Source organism: Grampus griseus, assembly GCF_964374135.1.
Source record: "Grampus griseus genome assembly, chromosome: X".
NCBI classification, from domain to species: domain Eukaryota; kingdom Metazoa; phylum Chordata; class Mammalia; order Artiodactyla; family Delphinidae; genus Grampus; species Grampus griseus.
This window is the reverse complement of record NC_138999.1, coordinates 118,868,753-118,884,213: the sequence shown is the minus strand read 5'-3', so window position 1 is coordinate 118,884,213 and position 15,461 is coordinate 118,868,753. Positions and strand designations below refer to the sequence as shown.

General features: G+C 40.8%; 1 protein-coding gene across 1 annotated transcript in view; it reads left to right on the top strand.

Annotated features, from left to right (window-relative positions):
* Nucleotides 1-15,461, top strand: part of MCF2 (MCF.2 cell line derived transforming sequence) — a gene marked incomplete at both ends in the record, with an annotated part of 104,783 nt that overhangs the window by 17,992 nt on the left and 71,330 nt on the right. The gene's annotated exons all lie outside the window — the stretch shown is intronic.

The window sequence follows — 15,461 nt, the reverse complement described above, 5'->3', positions numbered from 1 at the left end:
TGCTTCTTGCATTTTGTTTAAAAAATTCTATCCTACCCACAGGATATACACATATTCTCCTGTATTTTCTCTGATCTGATGCCTAGCGCTGTAGGCTTTGAATCTCCACCAAAGCATGACCATTAAAACCAAGTTCTAAGTCACCTGGGATTTAGCAGCTGCCTTGGGGCAACTTCTATTCTCAGTTGGCTTCTCTCAGAATATTTGCCCTGGTAGTGGTTTTGGCCTCTGAGGATTTCCTTGTCTTTCCTGCCAACTCAGCCATTCATTAGAAAGAATTTAATTTTATTTTCCCCACCATGTTTTTATGTTTTGTAGCAGGAAGATTTTTCAGGATGTTTAGTCCCCTGTGAGACCAATAAGGGAAAGTGCCTTCATGTTTGTCAAACTTGAGAGTTCAATTTTTATATTCAAAGATGATATCATCTTAGAGTTTTCCTTGTATACCAGACTTGAGATATGGATAAGGAACCATGACCTAGTCTCCTATTTGCAGATGAACTGAAAGATGGGAGTGGTATTCTGGCCTAGAAGCAGCCCGTGGCTGTTTGGGGAGGGTAGGAAGCAAAATGCTAACCCAGTCGTTATCTGCCACTGCCTGAATGCTCACTTGTACACTAAACCTTTTAAATTGTAATGTTATATTTTCTTTCTTCTATAACAATGGCCAATGTGTATTGAGCACTTACCATATACTAGACACTGTTCCAAGTCTTTGCATGTATTAACGACTTTACTCATTACAATAACCCTATGAAATAGGTACTGTCATTTTCTCCATGTTACCAATAAAGGAAATTGAGACACAGAGAGTTTAAGCAGCTCGTCCAAGGTCATACAACTTGTAAGTGGTAGAGCTGGAATTGGAATATAGGCAATCTGTCTTTGAAGCACGCACTCAAAAGTACTGTGCTGGGCTTCCCTGGTGGTGCAGTGGTTGGGAGTCCGCCTGCTGATGCAGGGGACACGGGTTCGTGCCCCGGTCCGGGAGGATCCCACATGCTGCGGAGCGGCTGGGCCCGTGAGCCATGGCCGCTGGGCCTGCGCGTCCGGAGCCTGTGCTCCGCAACGGGAGAGGCCACAACAGTGAGAGGCCCGCATACCACAAAAAAAAAAAAAAAAAAAAAAAAGTACTGTGCTATATTACCTCTACAAGAAATATTTGTGTGAAAAAAATCAGAATTCTATATTTATACATCACCTAAGATAGCACCGAAATATAACCACGGTGTGAACTTACTGATCGTGTGATGCCCTTGTGGTTTACCTTTATGCACAACCTTCATCTTTTTTCCTGAACATACATTTCCAAAAGTCGAGCCCACTTCTGTTTGTTTTTCATGTTTAAATTCCTTCGGAAGGAGAAGTAGAAAAAGTGCAACTTTTGCTCAAATGAAATTTTTTCTTATAAACACCGATTCTTTCCTTGATTTGTTATTTTGTAACAGCCTTATTGTGATATACTTCACATACCATATCATTTACCCATTTAAAGTGTATAGTTCAGTGTTTTTAGCACATTCAGTGCTGTGTAAGCATTACTGAAACCAATTTGGGGGCATTTCATCATTCCTAAAAGAAACCCTATACCTTTCAGCTATCATCCTCCCAGTTTCCCCATTCCCCAGCCCTAAGCAACCACTAATCTACTTTCTGTATCTCTCTCTATACCTGTTCAGGATATTTCATATAAATGGAATCACATAATTTGTGGCTTCTTTCAGTTAGCAAAATGTTGTCAAGATCCATCCATGTTGTAGCATGTGTCAGTCCTTCATTACTTTTTATGGATGAATAATATTCCATCATGTGGATATAGCACATTTTGTTTATCCATTCTTCAGTTGATAGACATTTGTGTTGTTTCCACCTTTTGGTTATTATGAATAATGCTATTGACATTCCTGTATGTGTTTTTGTGTAGATGTATGTTTTCATTTCTTTCAGCTATATACCTAGAAGTAGAATTGCTGGGTCGTATGGTAACTCTCTGTTTAACTTTTTGAGAAATTACACAATTGTTTTGCACAGGGGCTGAACCACTTTACATTCCCTTGAACAGTAGATGAGTTTTCTAATTTGTCCACATACTTGTTGACACTTGTTATTGTCCATCTTTTTCCTTATAGCCATCCCCATGGGTATGAAGTGGTAACTAATTGTGGTCTTGATATTTCCAAAATGACTAAATGATGTTGAGAATCTTTGCATGTGCTTATTGGTCAGTTTTATACCTTCTTTGGAGATGTGTGTATTCAAATCCTTTGCCCATTTTTTTTCTTTTTTGCGGTACGCGGGCCTCTCACTGCTGTGGCCTCTCCCGTTGCGGAGCACAGGCTCTAGACGCGCAGGCCCAGCGGCCATGGCTCACGGGCCCAGCCGCTCCGCAGCATGTGGGACCCTCCCGGACCGGGGCACGAACCCGTGTCCCCTGCATCGGCAGGCGGACCCTCAACCACTGCGCCACCAGGGGAGCCCCCCGTGCCCATTTTTAATTGTGCTATTTGCCTTTTCATTATTGATTACTAAGTGTTCTTTATGTATTCTAGATACATATTCCTTAACAGATAATGATTTGCAAATATATTCTCCCTTTCTGTAGATTGTCTTTTCCTTTTCTTGTTAGTGTCCTTTGAAGTGCAAAAATATAATTTTTTTTCTTTTGTTGCTTCTACTTTTGATATCATGTATATGAAGTCTTTGCTTAATGCAAGGTCACAAAGATTTATTACTGTATTTTATTTTAAGAGTTTTATTGCTTTAGCTCTTATATTTCAACGTTTGGTTCATTTTGAGTTAATTTTTGTATCTGGTGTTAAGGTAAGTGTCCAACTTCATTCTTTTGAATGTGGATATCCTGTTGTCCCATCACCATTTGTTGAAAAGACTATTCTTTCCTCATTGAATTATCTTGTCCTTGTCAAAAATCAATTGACACTAGATGTATGGCCTAATTTTTGAATGCTCAGTTCTATTCCACTGATCTTTATGTCTGTCATTATGCCAGTACCACATTGTCTAGTTTTTAGTTTTTTTTAAAAATTAATTAATTAATTAATTAATTTTTGGCTGTGTTGCATCTTCGTTTCTGTGAGAGGGCTTTCTCTAGTTGTGGCAAGCAGGGGCCACTCTTCATCGCAGTGCACGGCCTCTCACTATCGCGGCCTCTCTTGTTGCGGAGCACAGGCTCCAGATGTGCAGGCTCAGTGGCCATGGCTCACGGGCCTAGCTGCTCCGCGGCATGTGGGACCTTCCCAGACCAGGGCTCGAACCCGTGTCGCCTGCATTGGCAGGCAGATTCTCAACCACTGCACCACCAGGGAAGCCCCACACTGTCTTGTTTTTATTGCAACTTTGTGTAGTAAGATTTGAAATTGGGAAGTGTAAGTCCTCCAGTTTTGTTCCTTTTTTTTCCAAGATTGTTTTGGTTTACCTGCCTCCCATGCATTTCCATATGAATTTTAGAATCAACTTGTCAATTTCTGCCAAAAAAAAAAAAAGCCAGCTAGGATTTTTTTTTTTTCCCCGCTGCGTTGGGTCTTCATGGCTGTGCGCGGGCTTTCTCTAGTTGTGGTGAGTGGGGACTACTCTTCGTTGTGGTGCGCGGGCTTCTCATTGCGGTGGCTTCTCTTATTGCGGAGCATGGGCTCTAGGCATGCGGGCTTCAGTAGTTGTGGCTCACGGGCTCTAGAGCGCAGCCTCAGTAGTTGTGGCGCACAGGCTTAGTTGCTCCGTGGCATGTGGAGTCTTCCCAGACCAGGGGTCGAACCCGTGTCCCCTGCATTGACAGGTGGATTCTTAACCACTGTGCCACCAGGGAAGTCCTGCCAGCTAGGATTTTTATAGGGGTTGTTTTGAATCTGTATATCAATTAGGGGAGTAATGCCACCATAATAATATTGTCTTCCATTTCAGGAATATGGGATGGCTTCCATTTATTTAGATCATCTTTAATTTCTTTCAATAATGTTTTGTCGTTTTCAGAGTATAAGTTTTGCAGTTATACTTTGCACAATAGAAATACAATTGATTTTTGATCTAATACACTACACCCTTGCTAAACTTGTTTATTAGTACTAAAAGGTTTTGTCATTTTTGTGTCTCTGTGTGAATTCCTTATTATTTTCGACAAGCAAGATCAAGTCATTTGCAAGTAGAGAGAGTTTTACTTCTTCCTTTGGGGAGGTGACTGTGTGTTGGGGGTTCTCAAGACCACCCCAAGTTTGATGCCTTGCTAGACAGACTCACAGGACTCGGCATATTGTTCTACTCATAGATAGTGTTTGTTACAACAAACAGATACAAAGCGAAATCAGCAAAGAGGAAAGGCACATGAGATGAAGTCTGGAGAAAACCAGGCACAAGCTTTCAAGGTCTCTCTCCCAGTGGAGTCACAAAGAATGTGCTTAATCATTTACCCCAGCAACAAGTTGTAACACATGTGAAATGTTGCCAATCAGGGACCCTCTTTAGAGGCTCAGTGCAGGGTTGATATTGTTGGGTAGTTACATAGGCACCCAATGCCTAGCAGGTACCAAAATTTTTCCTTGCTCCCGGAAGGAAAGCAGGTATTTAGCATAATCTGCATTGTTTACTTCCTGAATCCAAGTTCCCAGATGCCAGCCAAAGGCTTACTTTGCAATTCAGCCTTTCTTAGGAAAAGCAGTCTAGGCCTGCTATGTTAACTCTTTCTGTACTGACTTCTAATGCTACAGGAATTCTTTTTTTTTTTCCCCCAGAAAGTTTTAAAAAATTATTTTAAAAAAATTTAATACAATTTTAAAGGTTACTTTCCATTTACAGTTATTACAAAATATTGGCTATATTCTCTGTGTTTTACAATACATCCTTGAGCCTACCTTACACCGCATAGCCTGTACCTCCCACTTCCCCACCCCTATTCCCTCTCTCCCCCGTAGCCACTAGTTTGTTCTGAGTCTGCTTCTTTTTTGTTTTATTTGCTAGTTTGTTGTATTTTTTAGATTCCACATATAAGTGATATCATACAGTATTTGTCTTCCTCTGACTTATTTCACTTAGCATAATGCTCTCTAAGTCCATCCATGTTGCTGCAAATGGCAAAAATCTCATTTTTTTTATGGCTGAGTAATATTTCATTGTATATATTTACCACATCTTCTTTATCTGTTTATCTGCTGGTGGACACTTAGATTACTTCCATACCGTGGCAATTGTAAACAATGCTGCTGTGAACATTGGGGTGCATGTGTCTTTTCGAATTAGTGTTTTGGTTTCTTTTGGATATAAACCCAGGAGTGGAGTTGCTTGATCACTTGGTAGTTCTTTTTTCTTTTTTAAGTTTCAGTTTTTTGAGAAACCTCCATACTCTTTTCCACAGTGGCTGCACCAATGTACATTCCCACCAACAGTGCACAAGGGTTCCCCTTTTTCCACATCCTCGCCAACATTTGTTACTTGTGTTCTTTTTGATGATGGCCATTCTGACAGGTGTGAGGTGATATCTCATTGTGGTTTTGATTTACATTTTACAGGATTTCATTTTGAAATGATGAAAATGTTCTGGAGTTAGATAGTGGCGACAGTTGCACAACTTTGAATATAAGGAAATCTACTGAATTGTATACTTAAAAGGGCGAATTTTTGGTATGTGAATTATATCTCAATATATATAAATAAATATATAATAAAAAGTGTTTCTTCTCAGGCTCACAGGGGACATTGACCAAGATGGACCACCTTAACAAATTTAAAAGAGTATAAATCATAAAATGTCTAGGGGCTTCCCTGGTGGCGCAGTGGTTAAGAATCCCCCTGCCAGGGTTCGAGCCCTGGTCCGGGAATATCCCACATGCCGTGGAGCAACTAAGCCTGTGTGCCACAACTACTGAGCCCACAAGCCACAACTAATGAAGCCCACGTGCCTAAAGCCTGTGCTCCACAACAAGAGAAGCCACCACAATGAGAAGCCCACACACCGCAACGAAGAGTAGGCCCCGCTCGCTGCAACTAGAGAAAGCCTGCGCGGAGCAACGAAGACCCAACGCAGCCAAAAATAAAATTTTTTAAAAAATTAATTAAAAATAATCATACAGTGTCTGTTCTCAGCCCACAATGGAATTAAACTAGAAATCAATATCAGAAAAATAACTGGAAAATCCTAAAATACATGGGGATTAAGCAGCATACTTCTAAATAACACTTGGGTCAAAAAGAAGTCTGAAAAGAAATTTTTAAAATATTTTGAATTAAATGAAAATGAAAACATAACTTATCAAAAAGAAAGAAAGAATGGATAAATAAACAGTGGTACATCCAGAGAATGGAATATTGTTCAGCACTAAAAAGATATGAGCTATCAAGCCATAAAAAGACATGGAGGAACCTTAAATGCATGTTGCTAAGTGAAAGAAACCAGTCTGAAAAGGCTACATACTGTATGATTCCAACTATGGGGCATTCTGGAAAAGGCATAACTATGTAGACAATGAAAAACAACAATGGTTGCCATGGGTTGTGAGTGTGTGGGGGGGATGAATGGGTGGAGCACAGAGGAATTTTAGGGCAGTGAAAATATGCTGCATGATACCATAATAATGGATACATGTCATTACACTTTTGTCCAGACCCATAGAATGTACAACACCAAGAATGAACCCTCATGTAAACCATGGACGTTGGGTAATAATGATGTGTCATTGTAGGTTCATCAGTTGTAACAATGTACCTCTCTGGTGAGTGATGTTGATAATGGAGGCTATGCATATGTAGGGGTGGGCAGTATATGGGAGATCTCTGTACTTTCCCCTCAATTTTGCTGGAAACCTAAAACTGCTCTTAAAAAAGTATACTTAAAAAAAGTGAACATGATCACTACAAAAAAAAAGTGGAAAATATACCAAAAAAAAGAATTTTATGGTCCAGAGGAAAAGCCCTGCTAACACTGAAGTATATATATATATTTTTTACAGATTTTTGGTTAAAAATAGATATTGGGTCGGCCAAAAAGTTCGTTTGGGTTTTTCCATACTAGCTTACAGAAAATCCTGAATGAACTTTTTGGCCAGCCCAGTGTATTATATAGTTGACATCATACTGAATAGATGGGTTTTTTTTTAAATTGAAGTATAGTTGATTTACTACGATATTGCGTTAGTTTCTGGTATACAGCAAAGTGATTCCGTTATACGTGTAGATATATATTCTTTTTCATATTCTTTTCCACTATGGTTTATTACAGGATGTTGAATATAGTTCCCTGTGCTATACAGTAAGACCTTGTTGTTTATCCATTCTATATGTAATAGTTTGCATCTGCTAACTCCGAACTCCCAATCCATCCCTCCGCCAACCCCCGGGAACCACAAGTCTGTTCTCTATGTCTGTGAGTCTGTTTCTGTTTGGTAAATAAGTTCATTTGTATAATTTTTTTTTAGATTCCACATATAAGTGATATCATATGATATTTGTCTTTCTCTGTCTGACTTACTTCACCTAGTATGATAATCTCTAGGTCCATCCATGTTGCTGCAAATGGCATTATTTCATTCTTTTTAATGGCTGAGTAATATTCCATTGTGTATATGTACCCCATCTTCTTTACCCATTCATCTGTTGATGGACATTTAGGTTGTTTCCATGTCTTGTCTCTGAACAGACAGTTTTGTATTCTGCTTTTTCATGCCACATTATCTTGTGCTATATGACATCTAAAATGACAATTGTGAAATCTAAAGATATATATTGATATATATATGCACATGTATATGTGTATATATATATATATATATATCAACTACAAAGAGGTTGGGAATTAATTTTTTAAATTTCCTGTTTTTCCTTTTTTTGACTGTAATTGATTTGTTCTAAGTTACTTAATATAGGGTTTTGGATGGAAAAACGAAAAACAGAATCAAATGTGATGGTGAGTCTACTATACCTCTAGACTTCAGAACTGTTAACTTTTGAAAGAAAATGGGCATCTAGTACTCAGGCCAAGTTTTATTTGGAGTTTATAACACATGAAAGAAGTACTTTCACTTCCATTTCCCTTTTCCTTCCCACACATTTTGTTGTATAGGTGCTTATAAACAACCTGAGTCCTGGGGCATCTTCAGTGAATTGCCTGAGGTTATACCAAAAGTTGGTAGTTGACTTGAGACTCCACCAGTTTCTCCATCCCTGCCATTGTGTTGCAGGAGTTGCCTGCTTGGAAAATACCTTTGTGCTAAGGCAGTGATCCTGGATCAGAGGCTTTCCAGAAGCCTGCTCTCCTCTGAAGACATGCAAAGTTCTCCACTTTTTGCTTCCAGTCTTGCTGTCAGGCTTTAGCTAGACTATCCCATGCTCTGAACTCAAACCATATCAGGCATGTACAGTCCCTGATGCCTTCACCTACTCCTGTGTTTGTGCCTTGTTTCTTTTACCTGGAATGTCCTTCTTTATTCCCCTGTCTACGTATTTGAATCCCACTCACTTTTCAAGGCTCAGCTCAGATGTCACATCATCTGTGAAAGCTTCTTTTTTCTTAATCTCTCAATTTCGATGCAATAATTTCTTCCTCCCTATACCCTATATTGTATATTTCTATTATAGCACATACTGTACCATATATTATGGCCAGTTGTTTATATGTCATATCTTCTGTTAATTTTTGAGCTTAAGGTGAGAAACTCTATCATATTCCAATGGGCCACAGCACCTAGCAGAGAGGAGCAGATAGAAACCCACTAGATGTTTGGTGAGTTGGATTACAGTAGATTGGAAGGAGGTTGTTAGCAGAAGGGTTTAGCAAGAATCTTTGTTTTCTTTTGTTAGTACAGAATTTTGCGAGTCTTTTATACTGTACCTTTTAAAAATATATATTTATTTATTTATTTGGCCGTGTCGGGTCTTAGTTGCGGCACACGGGATCTTGGTTGCCACAAGCGGGATCTTCGTCATGGCACGTGGGATCTTTAGTTGCGGCATGTGGGCTCTTAGTTGCGGCATGTGGGATCTAGTTCCCTGACAGGATTCGATCCCAGGCCCCCTGCATTGGGAGCGTGGAGTCTTAACCACTGGACCACCAGGGAAGTCCCTATACTGTACCTTTATGGTAGAACAAAGTACTGCATAGTTTGTTCTCCTGTAGTCTAATGGGAATTCATTTTGTGATGGTTTCAGAATTGCCCTTTTATTTGTTCCACCTATTTTTTTTTTTTTTTTTTTTTTTTTTGGCCACACCGTGCAGCATGCAGGATCTTAGTTCCCCGACCAGGGATCCAATCTGTGCCCCCTGCAGTGGAAGTGCAGAGTCTTAACCACTGGACCGCCAAGGAAGTCCCTGTTCCACCTTTTAAAGCATAACACTTGTCAAGACAGCACTTGAATCTGTTGCATGTGCTAACTCATTAATGTTTACAGATGGTACAGTGTATCTGATGTTCATATTGAAAGGGAAAAATTACACTCATAGAATCCCATCTGACTCGCAACAGGATTTAGGACTCAAAACGAAACCTAATTTTATTTGCGTCCTGCACATCAGCAATAGTGAACCTTCAAAGAGATGATTGCTAAGAGTAAGCACCATTGTTAAGAATTCCAGGGTGTAAAAATAATGGAGTTTCTGGCAAAAGATTGTTTATAAACATTCTTGATGTGGTTTGGGATAAAATTCTTCCTGGAAGGGCTTCTCTGGTGGCGCAGTGACTAAGAATCTGCCAGCCAATGCAGAGGACATGGGTTTGAGCCCTGGCCTGGGAAGATCCCACATGCCGCGGAGCAAATAAGCCTGTGCGCCACAACTACTGAGCCTGCGTGCAGCAACTACTGAAGCCTGTGCGCCTAGAGCCTGTGCTCCACAACAAGAGAAGCCACCACAATGAGAAGCCCGTGCACCACAACGAAGAGTAGCCCCCGCTCGCCACAACTAGAGAAAGCCTGCGTGCAGCAACAAAGACCCAACGCAGCCAAAAAAATAAAATAACTTAATTTAAAAAATTCTTCCTGGAAGAAAATTGGAGGTTGATAAACTATATATAGTTAGTAATTTGCATTAGAGCTGATTGAGTGTATTCTTCTGCCTGTCTGAAGGTTAGGGAACCAAATGGATGACACCGTGAAAGCTTCTTCTAAATCTTCTACTAGGTTCTACACAGCAGTGCCTGTGCCTAGCAGTTGTTCAGTGTGAAATTCTTAAATGAATAAGTACATGAATGGGAGCCTCTCTGAGTCTGTTTCCTCATCTGTAAGGTGAGGGTTTTATTTATTTTTTATTAATTTTTATTGGAGTATGGTTGCTTTACAGTGTTGTTACTTTCTGCTGTATAGCAGTGAATCCATTATACATATACATATATCCCCTCTTTTTTAGATTTCCTTCCCATTTAGGTCACCACAGAGCACTGAGTAAGGTGAGGGTTTTAATATCCATCTTGGAGTACTAGGTGCTCAGCAAATATCTACTTTTAATCATTCCCTACACTTTTCCCCTCTGTTTTCATATTGGCTGTGCCAGTGGGTCAGTTGCCTTGAAAGAGATTGTATCTTTCTGGTTGACATTTCCTTTATTTCCCTTTCTATTTTAATTTGTGCTCCATTTTTGCCTCTTATTTTTAGGAAAATGTGAGAATAGAAGTATTTGCTCTTTTAAGCAGTTAGTATTTGCCCTGGCTTTCTGGCGCTTGAACAGAATGGCACGTGTGTGCAACATGGTTCAGAGCTCGTATTCTTCTATGGGGTATGAACAGAAACCCCGGAGAAGGGACAAATGTATAGTACACAAGAGCGTGTCACTGTGACATAAAGCTCAAGGGTTGGAATTATAGCTGTTATACACCAGAATCTGGAGTAAAAACGCTTTCTAGAAAATGGAAATGCTTGTAGATACCAATTTACTTAACTTTATAAACCATCATTTTCCTTGTAGGAATCATTAATAAACTCAGTAGAATTTAAATATCTTGGAATGGTAATACATACTCAGTTTATGGAGAAATAGACTCTTGGAGAAGTAGGACAAGAAGGATCATTTACTCCAATCCACCTACACGCTCCATTGTCCTCTCTAGCCTCCTTGCTACAGAGCTGCTTGGCCTTCGTTCCAACCCTATTAGTGGTAGGGAAAGGCTTCTCTACCCACCACGGCGGTCATTTCATCTCCAGAGAGTTCTGACTTCTAAAACAAGTGCTTCTTTACATGGAGTCTGTGTAGCTGTCTCTGTGGCTTTCTGTTTGTCTTCTCTCTCTCTCTGAAGGGAAAAAACCAACCAACCAACTTCCAACCAACCAAACAACCAGCCAACCAACCACACAAACAAACAAAGAAGTACCTGATCAAATAGGTTTGGGAAACGCTGCATACATAGCCCATACCCAGGGAGTTGCAACGTGTGTGTGTGTATTTGCTGGGGAATGTTGCAGTATGCTTTACCCCCAATATCACAAAACATTTTTGGTTGCGAATCTTTACTTTTACCCAGAACATCTATCCACAGCTTAGTATCTGGCACATAGTAGGTGCTCAATAAATATTTGTTTTTAAAAAGTGAATGGATGGGGCTTCCCTGGCGGCACAGTGGTTAAGAATCCGCCTGCCAATGCAGGGAACACGGGTTCGAGCCCTGGTCCGGGAAGATCCCACAGGCCGCGGAGCAGCTAAGCCTGTGTGCCACAACTACTGAGGCTGCGCTCTAGAGCCCACGAGCCACAACTACTGAGCTCACGTGCCACAACTACTGAAGCCCACGCGCCTAGAGCCCGTGCTCTGCAACAAGAGAAGCCACCATGATGAGAAGCCTGTGTACCACAACGAAGAGTAGCCCCTGCTCGAGGCAGCTAGAGGAAGCCCGTGAGCAGCAATGAAGACCCAACACAGCCAAAAAAAAAAAAAAAAAAAAAGTGAATGGTTGCAAGATAAATCTTTAAAAGCTATAAAGGGCACCCTGTATCAAGGTGACAAGTGGTTTTTTTTTTTAATATTTATTTGGCTGCGCCAGGTCTTAGTTGTGGCGTGCAGGATCTAGTTCCCTGACCAGGGATCAAACCCGGGCCCCCTGCGTTGGGAGCACGGAGTCTTAGCCACTGGACCACCAGGGAAGGCCCTGACAAGTGTCTTTTATTTCTGTAAGTGACACAACCCAAATGGATCAACTAATTGGATGGGTTTACCTTCCTCCTCTGCGAACCATCCTAAATATATTATTTATTTCCATGGCTTTTAGGACTTTAAAAATTCTTTGTATTTGCATTCTGAGCTTGTATCCTCATTTGCACAACTACCTGTTATGTTATAAAGGAAATATTAGTGATTGAGTTTGCAATTTATGGCCAAGGCAATAAAAGCTTGCCTCTCTTGCTTCCTGATCAAATGTATGGAATGAATGAGTTGACAAGCACTCTCCTCGTCTTTTGTTTTCAGTTTGTGCCTGATTGTGTTTGACTGTACAGTCACATGGTTGGTTCTTCAGAGCTTTTCAATGAAGAGCTGCTCCATCGGGGTGTTTTTGAGGCTGTTTGTCAGATTACTTATTGAGTTAGTACTTTTTTGCCTTCCCAACCAGCCCTTTTGCACAACTAGTCCAAAGTAAGGAGAATGCACGCCTTTCATCTTTGAGTGATTGACCTTACCACGTGGGACAGCTCCGCAAACCTCCTATCAAATGTGAATCTGGTCAACAGGAATATACTGTAATATGGACCTGATCTGGCTTCGGTGACCCAGGCTTTTTATTTCTCATGCTCTGGAGTAATAGAGTTTAAAGGGTCATCAAGAAGAACATTCTAAACCATATTTGTTCTCACGTTTACATTTCTGGAGGAAATCTGTGTGGAAGTTCAAGAAGGTTAGATACAAAGCTGGGTTTAACTCAGTGTCAGCTTTCTCCAGAGTCTGTACTCTATTTCTCTCTTCTCAGCAAAAAGCCCACCTTGTCTTTTGTGGCTGCTCAGTGATAACCCCGTGGCTTCTGTTTCCCTTTCCTGCTATCTTCTCTCCCTTCAGTCTGTTTCCAACCCAGAACTTGATCATTTTTTAAATTAATTAATTAATTAGGTTGCTCTGGGTCTTAGTTGTGGCTCACCAGCTCCTTAGTTGTGGCAGTTGGGCTCCTTAGTTGTGGCATGCATGTAGGATGTAGTTCCCTGAGCAGGGATCGAACCCGGGCCCCCTGCATTGGGAGCGTGGAGGCTTAACCACTGAGCCACCAGGGAAGTCTCTGATCATTTCTTAAAGTAGTAACATCTTTTTTAACCATTTCTTTTAATTGAGGTGTAGTTGATTTACAATACTATGTAAGTTTCAGGTGTGCAGCATAGTGATTCACAAGTTTTAGAAGTTATACTCCATTTATAGTTATTCTAAAATATTGGCTGTATTCCCTGTGCTGTACAATATATCCTTGCAGCTTATTTATTTTATACATACTAGTTTGTACCTCTTAATCCCCTACCCCTATCTTGCCCCTCCCACCATCCCTCTCCCCACTGGTTACAACTAGTTTGTTCCCTATACCTGTGAGTCTGTTTCTTTTAACCATTATTTTATCCTTTTTTGTTAGTGTGGAAATGTCATTTTGTTGGCATAATTGTGGGAGACATTTTATGACAGTGTGTTTTCCTTATATCTATGGATTTTACCTGTTGTCGGATCTCAGAGAATGTAAGGGGCCTTGGAAAGCATTTGTTGTATTACCCGCAGAAGGTAGTGAGCTGAGGGGTAGGGAGTGACTTGCCCTAGATCCCAGAACTGCTCAGTGGCCGAGCCAGCACTGAGCCCAGGTCCTCCCATTCCCAGCCCTCAGCCTTTTATTTTATGCCCTGATGCCTCTCTGATGATATGAATGGATACAAAAATTGTAGAGTAAGTAGACATTGTAACTGTGCAAGAATGTGCTGTGCTGAATGGTATGGGAGGAATCAGGTTGCAGATATTAGTGCTTCCAGATCTGCCACATGACATAAAATGTATCCATTTATGCTGATAGCTATTTCTACTGATCAAAGCAGGGGAGAAAATTGGGTCTTATTATGTAGGACTATTTTAATGCCTAATGCGCTCATCTAAACGGTAGAACACATTTGGGGCATTGCCACTTGTGCAGGCCTCTGAGAGCAGAGAAAGTTCTAGTCCTCTTTGCACTATCCCCATCTCATCCTTCCTTCAGGTCTCCAGGCATAAAAAATGTGAATATATGACGCATGTTTGTGACTGTCATAAACACGTGCTTTTATCAGAGGAAACATGTACCATTGTAAAAATAACTGCTTTTGGCAGTTTGGGTTGTGAAGACTGGGACGTACCAGGAGCCTAATTTTTTAAAATTGCAAGACATTTTTAGGAATTGATTTTTATGTCCTGACAAATGGTGGATTTTTAATGGCATGTTTCTTATGAAAAATAAATTTGTCGGTGAATTTATGTTTCAAATCGTGTGTGTGTGTGTGCTTGTGTGTGTGTGGCTCTGTAACAGAGGCCCTATTCCACTGTCTGGTGTGGGTCGTTGTGAGCTTGTCTGTGCAGGGCCCTTGAGCAGGATGGGCCCTGATCCACCACCTCCATATGGTATGATCTGAAGAGCACTAAGAAGGGTAATGTGTCATCAGTCTGACACCACCAGAGACCAGGTCTTTGAAGGCCCTATGTATCAGAGGGCAAGGGGAAAACATGGTTTCTCTGAGAGATGTCACAGGCGTTAAAACCAGCAATCCAGAATAGCTGAGTTTGATGACCCATTTTCTTTTAAAAAGTTATCCTTGCTCATGGACCAGAGGCAGGTAGTGAACTTTGACCTGGGGCCCCTGTAGAGTTCACTAGAATCGAACATTACAAATTAGCACTTAAGATCTGGGACAACTAAAACATATTGAACATCACATGGATGTGTCCCACCTCTAATGGTCAAAGATGAGTTAATAGGCTGCCGTTCATGGAACACTGACTCTTATGCCAGTTATTTTGCATTTGGTCGGCAAGGCACCCTGTGGGGTAGATATTATGCCCATTTTACAGGTAAGGAAACTTGAGGCTCTGAGAGGCTAAGTAGCTTGTACATGTTTATACAGCCAGTAAATGCAACAAGCTGGGATTGGAATCTAGGTTTCTCACATGCTTAACCAATACTTTGTACTTGCTCTCTGACATTTTCCTGACCTGTAAGATGGGATAATAATACCTTTCTCTGGGTTATTTTGAGTATCCAATGCAATAAACGATCCGAAAAGTGCTTTGTAGTCGCTAATAAAGCTTTGCAGAGTGAAAGGCATTGTTAGAAGTAAAAGACACTATGCCAGTGTCTCTATGTGACTATCTACCCTTTAGATAAATAAATCTGGATGTCCTGGAGTTTGGACCTTTGCCCCTGGCTTTCTGGTGAGTGAAAGTAGTTTATGTCCCAGGCGTAGATTGTGAGAACGAGGACACTGGTCCTCCTTACCCAGTGATATTGTCCAGAGTGTGATTTCTTTCTTATGTGGCTGAGAGGAGAAGGTCAGCAGTGCTT